Source organism: Natator depressus, chromosome 25, assembly GCF_965152275.1.
Source record: "Natator depressus isolate rNatDep1 chromosome 25, rNatDep2.hap1, whole genome shotgun sequence".
Taxonomy (NCBI): Eukaryota; Metazoa; Chordata; order Testudines; family Cheloniidae; genus Natator; species Natator depressus.
The window spans coordinates 6,458,849-6,477,931 of record NC_134258.1 but is presented as its reverse complement, the minus strand read 5'-3'; the positions used below and the strand labels follow the sequence as shown (position 1 = coordinate 6,477,931).

At 50.0% G+C, this 19,083-nt stretch overlaps 1 protein-coding gene across 3 annotated transcripts in view; it reads left to right on the top strand.

Moving 5' to 3' along the window:
* The window catches only part of LINGO3 (leucine rich repeat and Ig domain containing 3), a 97,808-nt gene that overhangs the window by 23,008 nt on the left and 55,717 nt on the right, over positions 1–19,083 (top strand). The window contains exon 2 of one of the 3 annotated variants that reach the window (XM_074939653.1): positions 9,709–9,813. The exons of 1 other annotated variant lie outside the window; for it this stretch is intronic. The gene's annotated coding sequence lies outside the window, so the exon portion shown is untranslated. Of the gene's footprint in view, positions 1–9,708; positions 9,818–19,083 lie in introns of all 3 variants that reach the window. One more of the 3 variants, XM_074939652.1, reaches the window with a different exon arrangement.

Genomic DNA, 19,083 nt, shown 5'->3' with positions numbered 1-19,083 from the left:
CTCTGCTAGAATTCAGAGAAGGGAAAGAATTAGGCAGTGCCGTCAACCTCCATGCAATCAAACAATCGTGTGATTGGTTCTAAAAATCTCGTGGGTTTTTTTTTTTTTTTAACTAACCAATTTTGCTCCCTTTTTGTTTGTTTGGTTGGTTGGTTTATTTTGGCGGGATTGTTGGGGATGGCTTTTTACCATCTGGCTTTTGAGTTGTTAGGATAAACGAGGATCATATTTTCAAGATATTTTTTCACAGCCAAGAGGATTAGACATTTTTTTAAAATGAAAGCAGAGATTCACATGCAAGCACAGGACTCCAAGAGCTGGGACTTCAAGGAAAACACTAAAGAACACCAGGCTTGGGGTAAAGTTGGCAACGCTCGGTTTTGCCTGTTTCTTCCACTTCATCCCCAATCAGGAGATTCTCCAAGGCCTTGCCCGGTCTAATTTTAAAAGTCTTAAGCAACAGGACTGCCACCACCTCCCAGGGGAGAGTCATTCCACGTTCCAATAGATCCCACTGTTAGTTGAATTATCAGGAAGAAATGGCCTCGTGCTACTTTGGCAATGACCAGCTATGCTTTAAAGGGGAGTTCCTACCACAGTTTCAATTTCTGTCCTCCACTTACCCTCCCCACCTTCCCCCATTGAATTAATTCCGCTGAAATAGCAATTTTTTCTCCCAGGTGTTCTTGATCTCCCCCTTTCTTCCACTTGGGGGGGTTTGTGCACAGACCGTTTTGTTTGCATGCTGTGTCCCTCCTAAAAATCATGCAACTTTCCAGCCTCCCACGCCGCCCTTTAAAGCAGTGGTTCTCCACCCGTGGTACATGTGAACCCCTCAGGGTAGGCAGAGCTCTTTCAGGGGGTACAGCAACTCATCCAGAGATTTGCCTGGTTTTACAACAGGCTACTAGCACTAGCCAAGCCAGTACAAACTAAAACTTCATACAGACAATAGCTTGTTTCTACTGCTCAATACAGTATCCACTGAAATGTAAGTACAATATTTATATGCCAATCGATTTATTTTATAATGATATGGTAAAAATGAGAAAGTGGGCCATTTTTCAGTCCTAGTGCGCTGTGACACTTGTGTATTTTTAGGTCTGATTTTGTAAGCAAGTCGTTTTAAAAAGAGGTGAAACTCGGGGTTCACAAGACAAACCAGTCTCCTGAAAGGGGTACAGGAGTCTGGGAAGCTGGAGAGCCACTGATTTAAAGTACTTGCAAATGGAAATAAAAGGGGTTTCTGCTTTTCTTTTCTTTTTCTCTCTCTCGCTCTCTTCTACTTTATGATGCATAAAGAAGCCCTGGATGTTTTCGCTGGAGGCATTCCTGGAGGACCGGAGAACTGGAGTGGGAGCTTTCTTAGCTCTTAACTGAGGCGGTTAGGTCTGTAACAAGATTGTGTGTATAGCTGTTACTTCCCTCTACGGGGTGGACCATGTCAGGCCTGTTCATGTCTATATAGGTGTCAACTAATGTCAGCGCCAGTTGAGTTCTTCTGAGGGGCAGCTGTTGTCTTTGCAGGACATTACTGGCTGTGGGGTCACCGTGAGTCTGGCCCTGCTCCCACTGAAGTGACGGGAGTTTGCCATTGGCTGCACCGGGAGCAGGACGGAGCCCTACGCACGACTGCCTTAGCACAGCGTTTGGTATATGTGTTCTTCCTCCACCAGGGAAAGGAGAGGATATAGTCCCTCCCGGCTGTGGCTGTGGGGAGGGACAGGCTAAAAGTCCTACCCTTCGTCCTTCTGGGCCTCAGTTGCCCATCTGTACAGTGGGGATAAAAGCCCTGCCTTGCCTCGCTGGAGTGCGTTAAAGATTGAAGGGATCTCTGATGTTACAGTAAGGGGGAGCTACAAGGGTAAGAGTTCACGTCAACTGTACCTGTGTTACCCACTCGTCATCCACCAAGGGCACCCATTTTAGCCTCCTCAGCTGTCCCGTCTCTTGGGCAGAGAACCACGTCTCTTCCCTTCCTGACTAGGGTTTTTCCAGGCTGCACAGTTCCCTGCCTGCGCTGTAATATTCCCAGCCAGCCGTGGGGTCTCAACGGGCTAGCATCTGCGCTTTGCTTTCTCCCCAGAGGTTATGAACTACCCACCGTTACAAGATACCACCCAGCTCTTCCTAAGCAAGCACATTTATTCTTAAGGTGAAAGCATTACAGAGAGCACCCATCAAAAACAATCAAAGAACGTACACGCATGCTAAAAAGCTTTCCAGAGGTCACCCCGACTCCAACCTTGGGCTCTGGTAGATGTGGGTTTTGAAGGACTGACAACCGGGTTTCCTTGTGGTTACAACTTCAAAACGGTCTCAGATTCAGCACCAGAACCCCGGGTTAGCAGTTCAGCTGTTCCTTTATACAGCTCGGGCCTTTGATCTTGTCTCCAGGAACAGTTCACCAGCAAACAGTGACCCACTCCTCAGGGCCTAGCTTCCAAAGGCTGGGTTTCTGCATAACCAGAGGTGGGGGAAATTACATTCACTGCCCTCGGGTATTTCCCAAGAAATGCACTTCACACTTCTTATCCTGTCTGGCATGTTTTCAGTACAGTCCTTTGAACACACAGACCTCACATCACATCTCCCCCCAGAGAGGTACATACAATCCTGACGCACAATAATACATAAACTTAATACAATCGGGTTTAATGAGGATATTGCAGGAAATCGCCCTACCTCTCTCAATAAGAACCTGCGGGCAGGTCTACACGTCAAATGATGCAGCTGTACTGATGCAGAAACACCACTATAGTACCTCAGTGAAGACACTAATCCACCTCCAGGAGAGGCGGTAACTATGTCAACAGGAGAAGCCCTCCCATCGACACAGCGCTCTCTGCCCCAGGGACTAGGTCAATATAACAGCGTTGCTCAGGGGGGTGGATTTATTCACACCCCTGAGCGACGTAGTTATACCAGTGTAAGTTTGTAATGTAGACCTGGCCTAAGATATGAAGCTGGATATGAGTCAGCAGTGTGCCCTTGTTGCCAAGGAGGCCAACGGCGTATTGGGCTGTATTAGTAGGAGCATCGCCAGCCGATCAAGGGAAGTGATTATTCTCCTCTATTTGGCAGTGGTGAGGCCACACCTGGAGTACTGTGTCCAGTTTTGGTCCCCCCACTACAGAAGGGATGTGGACAAATTGGAGAGAGTCCAGCGGAGGGCAACAAAAATTATTAGGGAGCTGGGGCACATGACGTATGAGGAGAGGCTGAGGGAACTGGGGTTATTTAGTCTGCGGAAGAGAAGAGTGAGGGGGGATTTAATAGCAGCCTTCAACTACCTGAAGGGGGGTTCCAAAGAGGATGGAGCTCGGCTGTTCTCAGGGGTGGCAGATGACAGAACAAGGAGCAATGGTCTCACGTTGCAGTGGGGGAGGTCTAGGTTGGATATTAGGAAACACTATTTCACTAGGAGGGTGGTGAAGCACTGGAATGGGTTCCCTAGGGAGGTGGTGGAATCGCCATCCTTAGAGGTTTTTAAGGTCAGGCTTGACAAAGCCCTGGCTGGGATGATTTAGTTGGGGATTGGTCCTGCTTTGAGCAGGGGGTTGGACTAGATACCTCCTGAGGTCTCTTCCAACCCTGATCTTCTATGATTCTAAGACTGGAATCGAGCTAATAAATAACAGTTCGGCAACAGAGCTGAAGGATCAATATGTGAAACCGCAGGTGACTCTTTCAATCCATGTATGAAAGTGCTTCTGGGTCCCATTTCAAAGGCAGATGAAATTATAATAGGTTTCCAGACAACAAACTTAGTCAACTTGAAGTTTAAGGTTGCTAGGAGACATGAGTTACCAAAAATACCTACCAAGAACATTACAGTTGAGACCCTAATCATTCAAATGCATGGAAATGATCAGTCAAAGTAATGGATATGGAGAGTCTAATGCACTTAAATTCAGATGTTCTTGTAATGATGTAATTGTGGCGTTATCCTACTGCTAACTGTGTGCTAGGCTCTGTGCGAAAGGATCTGAAGGCGAGGTCACTGCCCCAGAGACTTTACGATCTAGGTAGAAAACATACAAATGCGGGAGGAGGGGTAGCGAGCAGCAGGAATTGACTCTGCATTGAGCATTCCAGGGGTTTTGTTCAGATGTGATTTTTGGGGAGAGAAGGGTAAAATACACAGGTGTTTAGTTTGCTAATGCGGCACGTTAATGTTTGCATTAGACATTCCCAAAGCAGCTTCAGCTCTGACCTGAGCTATCAAAAAACTATACTTCTCTTTTCCAGTTTTACTTACTTTTTAGGTCGAAAAGCCTCAGAATACTCTCAGCAGTTACAGTCACATATGTTGGTGTTCTGACAGCTGTGCCGTGAAAGACTTAAACAATGGGCTGTGAGGTGGATCCCACAGACGCATTCCAATCAAATGTGTCTCTCAATTATCCCATTATTTAGACAGTACAGAAGTCACGTTGCTTTGTATCTATCAATGGTATGTAACTGAAACGTATAGTCTCACACCTAATGCTGCAAAACGTACAGTTCCTCAAATTGCCAACTATTTTTGATTCATTCAGTCTCCTTATAAAAATCCTGTCACTTGGCATCGTATCGTAGTTATTAGACAAACCATTCATCTACTGTATCACACAAAAACAGAGCACGAAGGCAGCAGGATCAAAGTTAAGGTTGGTTGGGGAATGTCTAATGGACCGTTTTTTTATGTCATTTTTTTTAAAGAGAATGTATGAACTTTAAGGGACTGGGATCTTTTCTGAGTGACTTTAACTAATAATCTCCCCACATTTTACCTAGGGAGGTGGAAGGAGATTCCACCTAGGAGGTTTTTAAGTCCCGGCTTGACAAAGCCCTGGCTGGGATGATTTAGTTGGGGTTGGTCCTGCTTTGAGCAGGGGGTTGGACTAGATGACCTTCTGCAGTCTCTTCCAACTCTAATCTTCTATGATTCTATTATTTTAATATTTAGGCATCCTTAATGATAACATTCTTGGCTTGTATTTTTAATATCACTTGACATCTAGAATTTGAGGTTAACAAAGTTTTTTGTCTGAGAATTTCCATAGGTTTTTAAAATAACCGCACCTTGAACATGGGTGAAGATTCTAATCTAGGCCTCCTATTCCCTGCCATAGACAATTTGGGGCACCGAGAGTGGAGAGAGGCCCATGGTGGTGGGGGTCCAATGCCCAATTCCCAGTGCTGCTACCCCCTCTTAGGAAATTTGAACTTGACAAGTCAGCTGCACCAGAAAGATTGACCTGCCAATGCTGCCCAGTGTGGAGAATTTTAAATAACACTTCTTTTTTCCCCCAGCTAATCTCCAAGCAAGTTTGCCACACAGAAACTTTGCACAGCAGCATTTGTGGTAGAAGAGGGGGGTCCCAGTTCAGCAAAGCACTTAACTTTAAGCATGTGCATCCGTCCCATTGACGTCAGCGAAGCGAAGTCCAGCGGAGAATTTGATCTCTCGTGCATCGCCATCATACTGAATTAAAACCAAGTGGAGGGCAATCACATGGGAGTGGTAGAAAGCATGGATGTGCTCTGTCTATCTGTCGGTGTATTTATGTAGCTCCCATCACTTCAGGAGCAGAACACTTCCCTGAGGGGCCTCTTGGAGTCCATGGTGTCAGAACTAGGGCAGGGCTTGTCTTTATTGGTATCTTGTGCAGTGCTGAGCACATCGGCGCTTAGCAAGTAATGAACGTTAACTCCGTTTTTGCAGAGCTTGGTAGCGCTGACAAGACCAGGCAAGAATAGGGATGGGCCTGGCATTTACCAGCTTGGGTGGAAGCTGACACACTTCAGCTCACGTCCCTTTGCCTTTGACAAAAAGCTCTTTGATTATTTCCCCCTCCTGCCTCCTCTTCCCCGCTATTTTCCTCCCCAGTCACCAGAAGCCCTCGTTTTAAAAAAGCCAGCCTATGGGAAACCGGGGAGCAAGTTGTTCCCGGGGTGCGTTGGGAAGTGCAGCCCACGGAGGGGAGAAGTCAGCAGTCACGATTCTGGGCGTGTAATGCAGCTTGCTGCAGCGCTGATTATGGGGTGGGTAAAGCTTGCCACCTCCGGCTCATTGTTCCAGGAGAAGGCGGTTGAGTGAGGCATGAGAGAGACAGTTTTCAGGTGGGTAGCTGATATGTGAAACGCAGGCAGGCTGTGGGAATAGGCTACTTTAAAATACTCCGTGCTGAAGGCGGGATCTGAGTGCCTAGCAGATCTCGCCAGCCATGCAGGAGTCCCAGGTAATTGCAGACGTCGGGGCTTGTTAGCGCCGTGGCCCTCATTCATAGTCTAATAAAATGGGCTCAATCCTTCAGCCAAAGTACAGGCCATCAATGGCGATTAGGCGGGATGGGCAGGGATGGTGTCCCTAGCCTCTGTTTGCCAGGAGCTGGGAATGGGGGACAGGGGATGGATCACTGATGATTCCCTGTTCTGGTCATTCCCTCTGGGGCCCCGGACATTGGCCACTGTCGGCAGACAGGACACTGGGCTAGATGGACCTTTGGTCTGACCCAGTGTGGCCGTTCTGATGTTCTGAAGAGGGTAACAGCAGCAGAACAGAGCCAGTTCTGCTGGGCAGAGGAAGGCAAGGTCTGTAGTGGCCTGGCAGACCCCTTCCCAGCCCCAGCTCCGCAGAGGGCAGTCAGGAGCGTGACTAGGAAACCCAGTGGATCTCCAGGGTGTTGCGAGCCCACATTGCAGCTGGCAGAGTTTGGTGGCACAGGGATTGAATGGGCCACGGAAAGTGAACTCCTTCCCTTACCCGTGGGCTCTCCAGCTGCGTGTCGAGGCACATGGGTGAGGAGACGGGGATGGGAAGTTTGTCCTGCCTGCCATGCGCTGTCATATGTCCACGTTGCCGTAGAGTTTAAGGCCCGAAGACACCAGCAGATCATCTCGTCTGACCTCCTGTGTATCCCAGGCCACCAATCCCACCCAGCTACCCGCCCACTAGCCCAACAACCAGAATTAGACCAAAGGATTACAGCCCTCAGGAGACTAAACTACTGAGTGCCACAGGCAAAGAATAGGAGGGAGCACGGTGCACCAGTTGCCGGGAATTGATGAAGTGAGATGTGTCCAGACGATCCTGGTAAGCGACCCTCACTCTGTGTTGCAAAGGAAGGTGAAAACCCCCCCAAGATCACCGCCAATGTGACCTGTCAGTGTCCTCAGGATCAGCCAGGCCTTCTCTCAGCAGGGCTGCCAGTCTGGCACCTTTCCCCAGTACTAAATTCACTTGTAGAAAAAGAAAACACATACAGCTGGTTATAGCTGTATCTTCAGATCTTGGTTTCAGCTTCTCTCTCATTCAGCTACGAATCCCCTGTTGGATCTAGATCTGCGAAAGAGGAGGCTAGGATTTATTAGACTGCTGTTAGGGCTTCTGTTATCAGGGTGTTCTCAATCCCACAGGCGATCTTTTTACCCACCTTTTACATTTCCGTCCTCCTTTGATGCTCCTCGCGGCAACGTGCTGCAAATCTGAGAGGAGGGACCAGTAGGAGAGAGGGCTTGGAGACGGGAGGGGTGCGCGGCTCCCCGGCCACACACCCCAAAGTGAGGTCACTGTTTTTCATTCACAGCCTGAATAAAACAGCTGTGTGAAAGCTCAGAGAGGTAGCCTAGGTTTGGGTCCATTTATAATACAGAAATTGATTCTAGCTGGGCTCCCCATCCAAAGAAGGGAGATATTTACAATGAATGAGACCTTTTGTTCCGGCACAAAGTGAGTTTGCGATGAATCCACTGAATTAATAAATACTCTAGTAAAGCCGTACCAATGCATGTTGCATGAAGGGGCTTCTTAGCCTGCAGGCGTGGAGTGGCAATTTGCAACGTAGATGCATCACTTCTACGCCAGACAGGGCCACTGCGATCCAAGTGAGCTAGTCTGATCTTGCAATCTCAGCACATTTAGGCTGGATCAGAACCTGGATGGAAGTTGCAGGAAATGGGCTTCAGGAACTGGGGGGCTTGATTGGGTAGGAAGTGCTTTTCCTTCCGAGCCAGCGTTGAACTAGTGTGGTGCTGATAAGCAGGGCCGGATTTGGGGGCAGGTAACCCAGGTGACTTCCTGGAGTGCCAGACTTGGGGCGGGTGCTGGGCTCAGGGCGCCAGGGTGTTATGCTTATAAGAAGCACCTGGGATCTTTTTTAGGGGCAAAGACAATACACCATGTTTATTGAAGATACAACAATTAGCATATGCATTCAATCACACACACGCACGCACTGTCCTGCCAGTTGATGTTATAGTTACCAGTCCAGAGTCTGGATCAATCTAGTGGCCAGCTAGGTTGATCACGGGTAGGGAGGAGCCAGGTTCCGTCGGTCGTGGCATGATGCTCAGGGGAAGTTTTGGCAGGACAAACCCAAAGTTTCATGGCAAGGCACCCTGTTTATATAGTGATTTTCCTTCATTGGTACCAATGAGTTTTGCACAGTCACACTGTAATCAATTGTTGTTTGATGAGTGTTTGTTTTTTTTAAATAGTTTTTCTTATTTTTTATTTTGTTTTTTTTTATTAAGTGTTTTAGGGAGTTCTTTCATGCTGATTTTGATTACAGCTATTTTGTCCCCGTTGATAGGCGCCTGTCTTATTTTTAGAGTCGTCAATCTGCTTTTCTTCGACATTTCAATAGGGGTGTGTTGCAGCCTCCGGGCGCCCTTGCGTCTGTCTCCGGTTCCTCCCTAGACCATCTGGTTCAGCCCTGGCCTTTACACTTCTCTTTTAACACACACATTCCTCATTCACACACAAAACAGAATTAATTTACACAGAAAATTTTGAACAGGAACATCAAGTTGCAATGCAAAAGAAAACAATCCCGGCATTCTTTTACTTATTTTAAAATGCTAAACCCACAACAAAGTGGTGACCCTCAAAGGTCTGTTACTGCCTTGAAATTAGTCCGGACGCAAAGGAATTCTGGCAGTTGCCCTTCTGCCAGTGGCATATTAGGCCGATCCTTTCTGCTATTCAAAATGGGTGGCCGGTAGGATATGGTTAAATCATCCATCAATACATTTAATACAGGCTACATTATTATTTTATTCTTCTGTATTTTTTATTCTAAATTATGCAAAATACAAACATAAAATCCTACTACGCCAAGGGCAGGTATTCAAAAGTTTAACAAATGGGGAGGGCACCTGGGGCACCATTTGAACTAGGGCCGGCCCTGCTGGTAAGCAGCGCCATCCTTCAGATGCAATGGAAAATGTGAGGTCCTGGCTAGATGTCATTCAACATTCGTGGCTGGAGCAGGGGTTCTAGCCCCAGCACCCGGGCCAAAACCCCAGTGTGGGCAAGTGCATCCTGCCTCCCTACACTTCTGCCTCACAGCCTCCGTGGACGTCCTCTTCGTCTTCGCTTCCCATCCTTAATTCTCTGTGTGCTGCGAAGCAGCTGGTGCGCTCCACCCAGAGCCGGCAGCCTTTCGGTGCAGGGCCCAGTGACCCTTCTGTTTCCAGTGGATCCTTCAGGGTAAAAAATGCTACGGAAACAGGATTGTTGTTAGCGTACCCATAATGGGCAGATCTGAGAGGGCCTGGGTCTGATCCAGAACCCTCTTGCACCTCAAGGGGAGATTACCTTTCCCCTGGGAGAGGCAGTGACCTTGGTGCGTGATGATCGTCCAAGAAGTCTGTTCAGAACCCCCCCTTTGGCGGCTGTAGTTTATTTTATTTTATTTATTTGTCTCTTGCTTTCTCCAGAGGATCCCCGACCTGCCGTGCAGAAACATTTGCCGCGTAAAGCTTCCCAGCCCCCACGTGCCCCAACGGACCCAGATGTTGGTGCGGGCTCAGAGCTGCAGAACAGTGAGTGAGTGGCTGGTTTGCAGGGCCTCCGGGCTGCGTTTCCCTGACCCTCCCCGTGACGGGAGTGTGACGGCTCGTGTGGTTCCGTTGGCTCTCCTCATGGGCTTGTCGGATGGCAGAGCTCAGCAACGACCCGGTGCTTGGGTCGTGTGAAATTAATGATCTCCTAGGCTTCTTGTAGATTACAGAGCCGTGGAGAGCTCGGGGAATTGGTTGGATGGAGCCTGACCTGGTCTGTGGCTGGACAGAGGTTGATGCTGAGGGTCTGGTCTGCTAGAGGTCAGACTAGATGATCATAATGGTCCCTTCTGACCTAAATATCGATGAATCTAGTCACGGTCCTGACCCTGGCTCCTTCTGTGGCCTCAGACAAGTCCATTAAGATCCGTGCCTCAGTTTCCCCAGGTGGCAAAGGGGATCATACTGCTGCACCTTAGCTCCTGTCTGGCAATGTGAAAAGTACTAATCATTGCTTTCCACGCTGAAAGAGCTTGCCAAAGACAAGCTAATTCTTCTGACACCCGTCAACTCCCCTAATGCCTACTGAAGATATGTCTACACTCCGTACACCGGCATGTGGAGTACACCCCCTTCTCCCCCCCCCGGCACCAGTAGAAATGGCAGCATAGATGGTGAGGCACGGCTCAGGCGAGTGACATGGGAAGCCTCTGTGTGTGTGTGTGTGTGTGTGTGTCCTATACAGCTCTCTGCAGCCCAACCAGCACCTCCCCTGTCTACACTGCTCTTTTTAGCAGCGTGGTGCCCCGCTACCTCCCAGCGGCTGGAGCCATTCCCCGCCGCAGCTATCCAGCAGGTCTCTGCTGTGGAGCCTTTCCACGCCCCAGGGAAAGGCTCCCGTAGTGGGGAAAGCCTCTGGCAAGGGGAAGGCAGTGAGGAAAGGCTCTGGCAGCGTGGCTCTGCCTCCTCCCACCAGAGCCTTTTGCTGACACGTGTAATTACACACTGCTGTGTGGATGCGGCCTCCTTTGTGCCATAGAGATGGAGCCTGAGATGGAGCCGCATCAGCCCCAGTTTCCAAATAGGGAAACGGAGGCAGGGGAGTTAAGAGACTTGCCCAAGGCCCTAGAGGCTGGCAGGATTACAGTTAGAACTCAGGACTTCCTGGCTCAGATACCTATGTTCCGGATTGAATTCTCCAGAGCGGTCATTTGGCACATGTTACAAATCCATCTATAAAGCAAGCCTCTCTCCCCCACTCTTGGCCTCCCCACCTTAACAGTGTCTCTTTAAAGAATCCTGGCGACCTGTGAGATCCTTTGTTCTCGCGACAACCCGGAACTGTGCCTCTTCTGGGATCAAGCTGGAGAGCCGCCGAGCTCTGTCTGCAGCAGAGCTGAAATGATGATGTATCAGGGAGTGCACGCAGGCCTCCGAGTCCGACACCCTAATGCTTTGATGGAACATCAATCCAGATAGAAGCCAGCTCCGGCCCCCTTAGGAGCGGGGGAGCTGGAGCTGACGGAGCTGCTTCCGCAGCCTTGCGGGAGCAGGTTGTTTGTTTCCTTTATTATTTGGAATAACAAAATAATGAGTCTCCAGGTCTCAGCAGGCCAATTGCCAGGGTGATGGGTCCCATTCAGGAGGGTGTTGGTAGCATGGGTCTCAGGGCATCTAGTGTGAATGGGACGCTCGGCCCCACCCCAAGGAATGTAGCTGGGTGCTTAGATGCCCTGGGGATGCTGAGCGTGGTGTTAATGTCCAGCTACACAGAGAGGATTTTCACCCATCTTGTTTGAGTCTGTCCCAGTTTCAATGCCATGTGGCTGCTTCTTGCCAGGTGGGTTTCCAAGATCATCACCCCCGAGCTTGCACCCGTCATTATGCTGGGCTGGGGCAATATTGCTTGGTGGCCTCTGTTCCGATGTGGGAACGCAAAAGCATCCATCCTCCAGGTAAGCCGCTGGGCGTGGCAAACCCTGCTTCCCATCTCAGAAATCCGTGCACTCTCTACTCGTGCTGAGAGGAAACCTAAGTCCCAGCACTGTCCTAGGGTCCTAGAAACCGCTCAGTTAGGAGTAAGTGGAGCCAGTGCAAAGTTCTTTCGTGTGGAATATTCTCTAGGGCTTTGCCCAGACTGGGTTTAAATGTCTCAAGCAATGAGGTTACACCCTTTCCCTTGGGAGACTCTTCCATAGTCAAGTAGACCTTCTTATCCGTGGACTAATGGACAATCCAGTGTACCCGCTGCAGAGCAGTCCAGGAACCAGCTATCTTCTGAGATCTAGTGGGTGGAAGTATTGCCTTGTAGACGGAGCTTTTGACTTGGACTCAGGCAACCTGGATTCTAGTCCCAGCTTTGCTATTGGTCTGGTGGGTGACCTTTGGCAAGTCACCACTCTGTGCTTCGGTTTCCCCATGTGTAAACAGGGATAATGGTACATATCTCCTTTGTAAAGTGCTGGATAAGAAAGAGGTATTATGCAGCCCAAATTTGGACTTCCCCAAGTCTCCCCCTCTCCACTTTCCCCGCCTCCGTGGGGTTTGAACCCTGCCAGTGTCTGTAGATGTTGTCGTATTTCACAGGCACGTATCCCCTGTGATCAATGGGAGTTGCCTGGGAAGACCGAGAGTAGTATGTGTCCTGCATGTGGTGGATCTATGGCTGTTAGGGGACTATGCCATGCTACGATCTTCATTGCAGTGGATGTCCCATAGGTTCGGAGTAGCCATGCAGAGGTCCCCGTCAGGCGGCTGGAATCTTTTCCTGCAGCTCCTCTGATCACAGAGGTTGCTGGAGCTGCCTGCGTGGTACATGCAAGGCGGGAGAAGAGGCGTGTGCATTAGGAGAAAATTGGAACGCATGTGAAGTGAATGAGGCCAAGTAAATCTGCTTTCTGCAAAGTAGGCTCTGAGCTTTGTGATAATGCCGGGGCTGGATTGAATTGCTGGAAGCTGGGAGTGAGCAAAGCCCATCCATGGGAGAGGCGCCAAGCACGTGTGAGCTCTGTGATAAATCTGCTGGCACTGGCTACAGAGTGTCTCTCTCCTTTGAAAAGGGTTCCCATCCTGGGGCTGGCTCCTGCACTACACAGTCTGCAGGGGCCTGCCCCCTTATCAATGGAGTTCCCAAATTTGGTGCAATGGGTCAGTCACTTTGTCAATCCGTGTCTTTTCACCGTGCCACAGATCGAATGCAGGGCCCAAAGGTGCTGGAACTAGGCATGCTGGGGGTGCTGCCGCACCCCTGGCCTAAGTTCCCTCTAAGCTGGGCAGCCGTGTAGCAGCCTATTAAGGGCCGTGCAGGCACTCAGTGGGGAGAGATGCCTGTCCCCCGGCCCCAACCCAGCCCAGCCATGGACCTGCTGCAGCCGGGGGAGACGTGTCCCTCCCGCGGCCCAAACCCAGCCCGGACGTCCTGAGGCCGGGGGGAGACGCGCCCCTCCCACCGTCCCAACCCATCCCCGTGTCACACATCACCTCCATATTGGTGCCCATAACAAAATTCATTCCGCACATGGGTGGGAATAATTCAAGGGAACGCTGCCCCGGGCTGTAAGTGGTTTCCATAACACACAGGGTGTACCGTTTGGTTCAATGGCTCTCAGCACCCCCACTGTACAAATTGTTCCTGGCAGGGCCCCGTCCAACTGGTGGGGGCATCAATCCAGGCGTGACTGGGTCAGGGACCGAAAGGCCCTTAACATCTGACCATCTGGGGGATGGTCTCAAAGAAATATGGCCCCACTGCTCTGAAACCCTCCAGTCCTGGGTCCTGATCAGAATTTTGCATCTTTTCCTCTAGAACTGTCCAATCCAAACCCCAGGGTTCTCTTCCTCCTCCTTTTCTTCTGTCCTACGTGGTGCTTGAATCACATAGGGCCTTAGTCTGGGTCCTCAAGGCTCATGCCATCTTAATTAGAAACATCCTGCCAGGGATTTTATCCCAGTCAGGGGCTGAGAGGAGAGGAGGAACTGATGCTGAGCTCAGTTATTACACATTTTAGAGCCAATTAGAGGTCGCTGGACAGCCCGGAAGTCGGGGCCGCAGGTTTAGGCGAAGAGGGAATGTATGTCAGAGCAGTTCAATGAAATGCGACTAGTAAAGGGCAGCGGACAGGATTCCAGCTGAGGAGCAGGAGCTGAGTAGCATTAGGAGCTTTAAGCGTCTGTGGACTTCAGTAATTTAGCAGGACCTGTGTCAGATTTCTGCTGGGACGGAGCTGGCCACCCTTAAGGGTCAGGAGGGAATTTTTTGCTGGTTTGTCTGTCATTGCTTCTGGGCACGGGGGTGGGGTTGGAGTGGTGGTGGCTGGGTTATATTTTTTTAGTATTTAGAAGTTTTAAAATTGAATAGGCCCGAGCTGTCCTTCAGGCATCTCAGTCACAAGGGATTCCATGGCTGCTTCTGGGCCAGCACTGCTACGTGAGGGTGATTTACTGATAACAGGAAAGTGCATGCAGAGTCTGTCTTAAAGGAACAGAGGACTCCTCACACCAGATCAACCCAGTGGTTTATTTAAATCCAGTGTCCTGCCTCCCGCAATGGTTAATGCTTTGAAATGACCCACGAGGCCCCTAGCAAATTGTGCAAGGCTGCATAGTGGGAGGGAAAATTCCTTCCTGACCAGCTGATGCCCTGAAGCTTGAAGTTACTGATCCTAGCATGTCTTGCTGTCAATAATATTGCTCTTAAAAGTCCCCAGTCCTTGAGAAACGCAGCCCCAGTATTGGACTCTCTGGCCCCTCTGGGCAGTGCGTCCCACAGGCTGTGTGAAGAAGTGTTTCCTTTCATATGTTCTAAACTTACCAGCCCTAAATTTCACGGAGCGACCTCTCACCCTCGCACTGTGGAGCAGGGTAAAACGCAGGGACTGATGGCGTTCCACGTGTATGAGATTTGGATGGGACGAAACCATTATCGCATGTCAAGGAGAGCCTGGCACATTTGTCCAGACCTCCTGACTGAGCCAGCCCCATTGGGCCTGGGGCGACACTGTGCCACCATGCAAGAGACAAGAATTTCAGTCACCCTTAAACCCAGTGGGTTTAAGTCTCATCCACACTGAAGCCCCTTTACACCTCTTGGGTGGTATAAAGGTGTGAGGAAGAGGACGGTCCGAGCACACTGCACTACAGATATTCTGTACTTCTCATGGGGGTCATGGGAAGCAGAGAAAAATTATGGCTGCCCTAAGGATGCTGTTACTTGGACAGGGGGCGGGAAAGGCCTCTGGCTGCATTAGGACACAGAGAAAGCACAGGGGGCTAGAAGACACTTTTTCCCTCCCTCCCAGTCTGTTCCTGCCCCAAACACAGGACAAGAGGAGCTGAGCACTGGGGCTGGTGTCTTGCTCCCCAGACTTGCAGAGGCTACGAACCCTCTAGGCTGAGATGGAGCTTCAAGGCTGGAGGGTATGAAGCAAGCAAAAAATAGAGGCCTCTCCAAGGAGCTGAGAGGAATCTCCACTCCAGGGTTGCAATAGCTTTAACAGCTTCTCCTCTACAGACCAGTATTTAAGTGTCAAATATTATTTCAGCCAGTTGGGTCCCAAAGCACTTGGCTACCTGATTGTTCACACTGAGTCCAGCATTTTGGAACCACTAGTGAAATGCAGCCCCCTCTGGGGTGAAACGCAGCTGTTGGTTAACCGCGCACAGCAACAGGAGGTAGCGAATAATGCTGTCGCCAGCTGAAGGCGCAGCGGGAACTGAGGGAGCACGGGGTATGATTCAAACTGAAATTTTACTGTCACAGCGTGACTGGCCCCTTTAAGAGGGGAAGCGGGGGTGGGTCCAGGGCACCTGTATCTGATTAACGGTTGCCCAACTGGGCTTAAGGGAAGGCACCCGAGCCTTATAAAAGAGGAAGCCTCGGCAGAGGTTGTGGTAGAGCTGCAGGAGACTGGGAGGAGGGTGTGGGCCAAGGAGCCAGAGGGCTGAGCTTGGCTGCCAAGGGCTGAAGTGGTGGCTTCCTGCAGAGCAGAGTGGGAAAGCAGAAGAGCTGTGGATGGGGCAGAAGACCCCAGAGCTGCGTAAGACCTTTTGTGTTGTGAGGATGGGCTTTATTTGGGGACCCTGAGGACTTCCTTTTTTTTTTTAACGTTCTCTTATTAAACCTGCCCCAGGCAGGGTTGGCATTAGCCATGAGAAAGCCTGTGCGAAGGTTAAAGGAGCCCCGAGAAAAGGGGAAAGTGAGGCTGAGTGCCGCAAAGCCCTCCTTCACAGTGTTACGTTGACCAAGACAATGGGTCTAACCCAGGGTTTCTCAAACTTCTTTGCACTGTGGCCCCCTTCTGACAACAAAAATTACTACATGACCCCAGGAGCGGGGACTGAAGCCTGAAACCGCCTGAAACCCCCCCCCCACAGTGCCGGGCAGGGGGGGCCCAAGCCCAAGGGCTTCAGGCTTTGGCCCTGGGCAGTGGGGCTTGGGCTTGGGTCTTAAGCCACAGCAAGTCTAACGCCAGCTCTGGCGACCCCATTAAAACGGGGTCATGACCCCACAGTTTGAGAACCGCTGGTCTAACCCAACCACCCTACACGGCATGTTGTGAAAAGTGTCACTCTTAGAAGATCAGACTTCGTTTCACGTCTCATTTGACAGATATAATACTGTGTTCTTCATAGAATCATAGTCACGCAGGGCTGCAAGGGCCTCGAGGTCACCTAGTCCGGCCCTGTACGCTGAGGCAGGATTCAGTAGCCAGTCCTGGGTCCGTCTGCAAAGCCTGGGATCTCTATGCTCACCTCTCTGGAGTCGCCTGGAAATGAATCAAACACCCTGAGGCTGCCTGCTTTTCTGCACACCGCTGTGCTTTGTTCCCCACGGCTGTCCGGCTCGTCCTTGAGCTGGGATCCACACTCCGTGCCGCTCAGAGATGGTCTGGGAAGATGTCCTCAGCTCGCCCCACCTCTGGGGGACTGAGATGACCCAGTAGTGGTGGTTCAGACTGGATGCTGGCTGTTGGGGATGAAGGTTTGTGGGGCAACGTCAGGCATTATTTTCCTCTGTAATGGCATTTCGCTTTCTTCACTGGCTGCTCCCAGGATCTTGGGAGGGCAAGAAAACTTTAAATGCAACCGCTGTGGACAGCTTTGAAATAAATGCCTTGAGCCCTGGATTGATCCTAACTGGAGCTGAAACGCACAGAGAACCGAACAAGTCTCTGGAACTCTGATGTTCCACTCTCCCTCCATCCAGGATCATTGTTCTCCAGAATATTCCAGCCCAGAGGCCACCAGCGCTCTCTGCCCACTAGGCAGGAGTCTGGCAAGCTTGCTTCCAAAGCTATTCACTCTTCTCTCCCAGCCACGTTCTCGGACGATGTCCAGCTCCAAAAAACTCCCCCCCACCACCACCGTGGTTTCCCCACCCAATCCGGGGTTCTCTCAGAGGCAGGAGCACCCTGGTATCCTCAGTGAAATGCTCTGTCCAGTAGGGAATTCCCTTTTACTATGGTTGCACCTCATCAGATCCAGAACTGGAGTTAGGTCTGAGCGATGCCATTTAGCTAGACAGTCTCTTTCAAATATATACACCTCTACTAAGAAGTGTGTGTGTGTGCGTGTGTGTGCGTGTGTGTGTGTGTGTGGTGGGCCCAGAGGGTGGGAAGGGGGCTTTAAAAGTTAAGTAATAGGAACGTCTCGCTTGGTTAAGACTGAAAGGTGCTGGCTGTGTTGTATCCCCAGACCGCTGTGCATCTGGCAATGGTCTATGATGCAGGGCAAATTGATTGGGAGGAAAAATGAAGACAGAAAAATGGGAACAGAAATCAGGATTTCTTCAAGAAGAGTTTGAAAGCCATGATTCCACCATCAAGAAAAGCTGGTGATGTGACTCTGAAACTATATAGACTGTCATCAGGGGCAGGGGCTGTCCTTTTAGTCTGTGTTTGTGCAGCGCCTAACCCAGTGGGGTCCTGAGCCCTGACCGGGGCTTCTAGGAGCTACTGCAAGGCAAGTGGTAACGAGCAATAATCTATTTGGACTAGTGTTAAAGATGCAGCATGGGCAGCGCAACAGATATGACAATTTCCTGCCCTACCCTTATTGACCTTATTGAATGAAGCTGAAGTTTCTTTGGGGTCCACTGCATTAAAGGAAAGGTTTATGTATTACTGTGGGCCGGAATTGTATTAACCTCTGGAGAGGGGAGATGTGAGACCCACTGAAGAAGGGCCAGATGAGAATGGCCTTTAGGAACAAAAAACGTTAAGTGGTTTTGCTGGGGACTATCTAGGGGCAGGAGAATCCAAATCCCACCCCCTCCCCTTTGGCGATGCATAAACCCAGCCTTTTGAAGCTTGTCTGCTGATCAGCTGTTACATGAGGCCAAGATCAAAGGTCCTCGCTATAGAAAGGAAAGGCTGAACTATTCCTGGTTGCTCTGAATCTGGGGCCGTTATGAACTTGTCACTTCGGGGAAAAACCCAGCTGTGGGTTTTACAGGGCTGACACCTACCAGAGCCCAAAGTTGGAGTTGGGGTGACCTCTGGTAAGCTGCTTAGCATGCGTGTAGTTTCCTTTGGTTGTTTTTAACGTGTTCTCTGGGCTGCTTTCACCTTAAGGATAACTGTGCTTGCTTAAGAAGATCTGGATGGTACCTTGTAACTATGAGCAATTACAGTGTTTGTAACCTCTGGAGAGAAAGCAAAGCCTTTTAAGTGCTCTGGCTTTAGGCAAGGAACTGTGCAGCCTGGAAAACCCCTGGTCAGGAAAGAGAGAGTGATGGGGGTGTGTACCCAAGAGAGGTGACAGCTGACTCAGGAGCTGGACCTCTTCTCCTCCCCCTAGATGCGTTGTTCTCAATCAGGGGCCCGCATACCCCTGGGGGTACACAGAGGTCTTCCCGGGGGTACACAACTCATCTAGAGATTTGCCTAGTTTTACAACAGGCTACATAAAAATCTCTCGCCCGGTCAGTACAAACGAAAATTTCAGACATGACTTGTTTATATTGCTCTATACACTATACCCTGGAACGTAAGTACAATATTTATATTCCAACTGATTTGTTTTATTACTATATGGTAAAAATGAGAAAGTCACCGATTTCTCAGTAATAGTTGCTGTGACACTTATATTTTTATGTCTGATTTTGTAAGCAAGTCGTTTTTAAGCGAGGTGAAACTCGGGGTACGCAAGATAAATCAGACTCCTGAAAGGGGTACAGTCGTCTGGAAAGGTTGAGAGCCACTGCCCTAGATATTCCCCAGGAAAACCACTTCACACTTTTTTGTTCTAAAAGTCCATTCTTGTCTGGCCCATTGTTCAATACAGTCCTTCGAACCCCCAGGTCTCACATCTGTC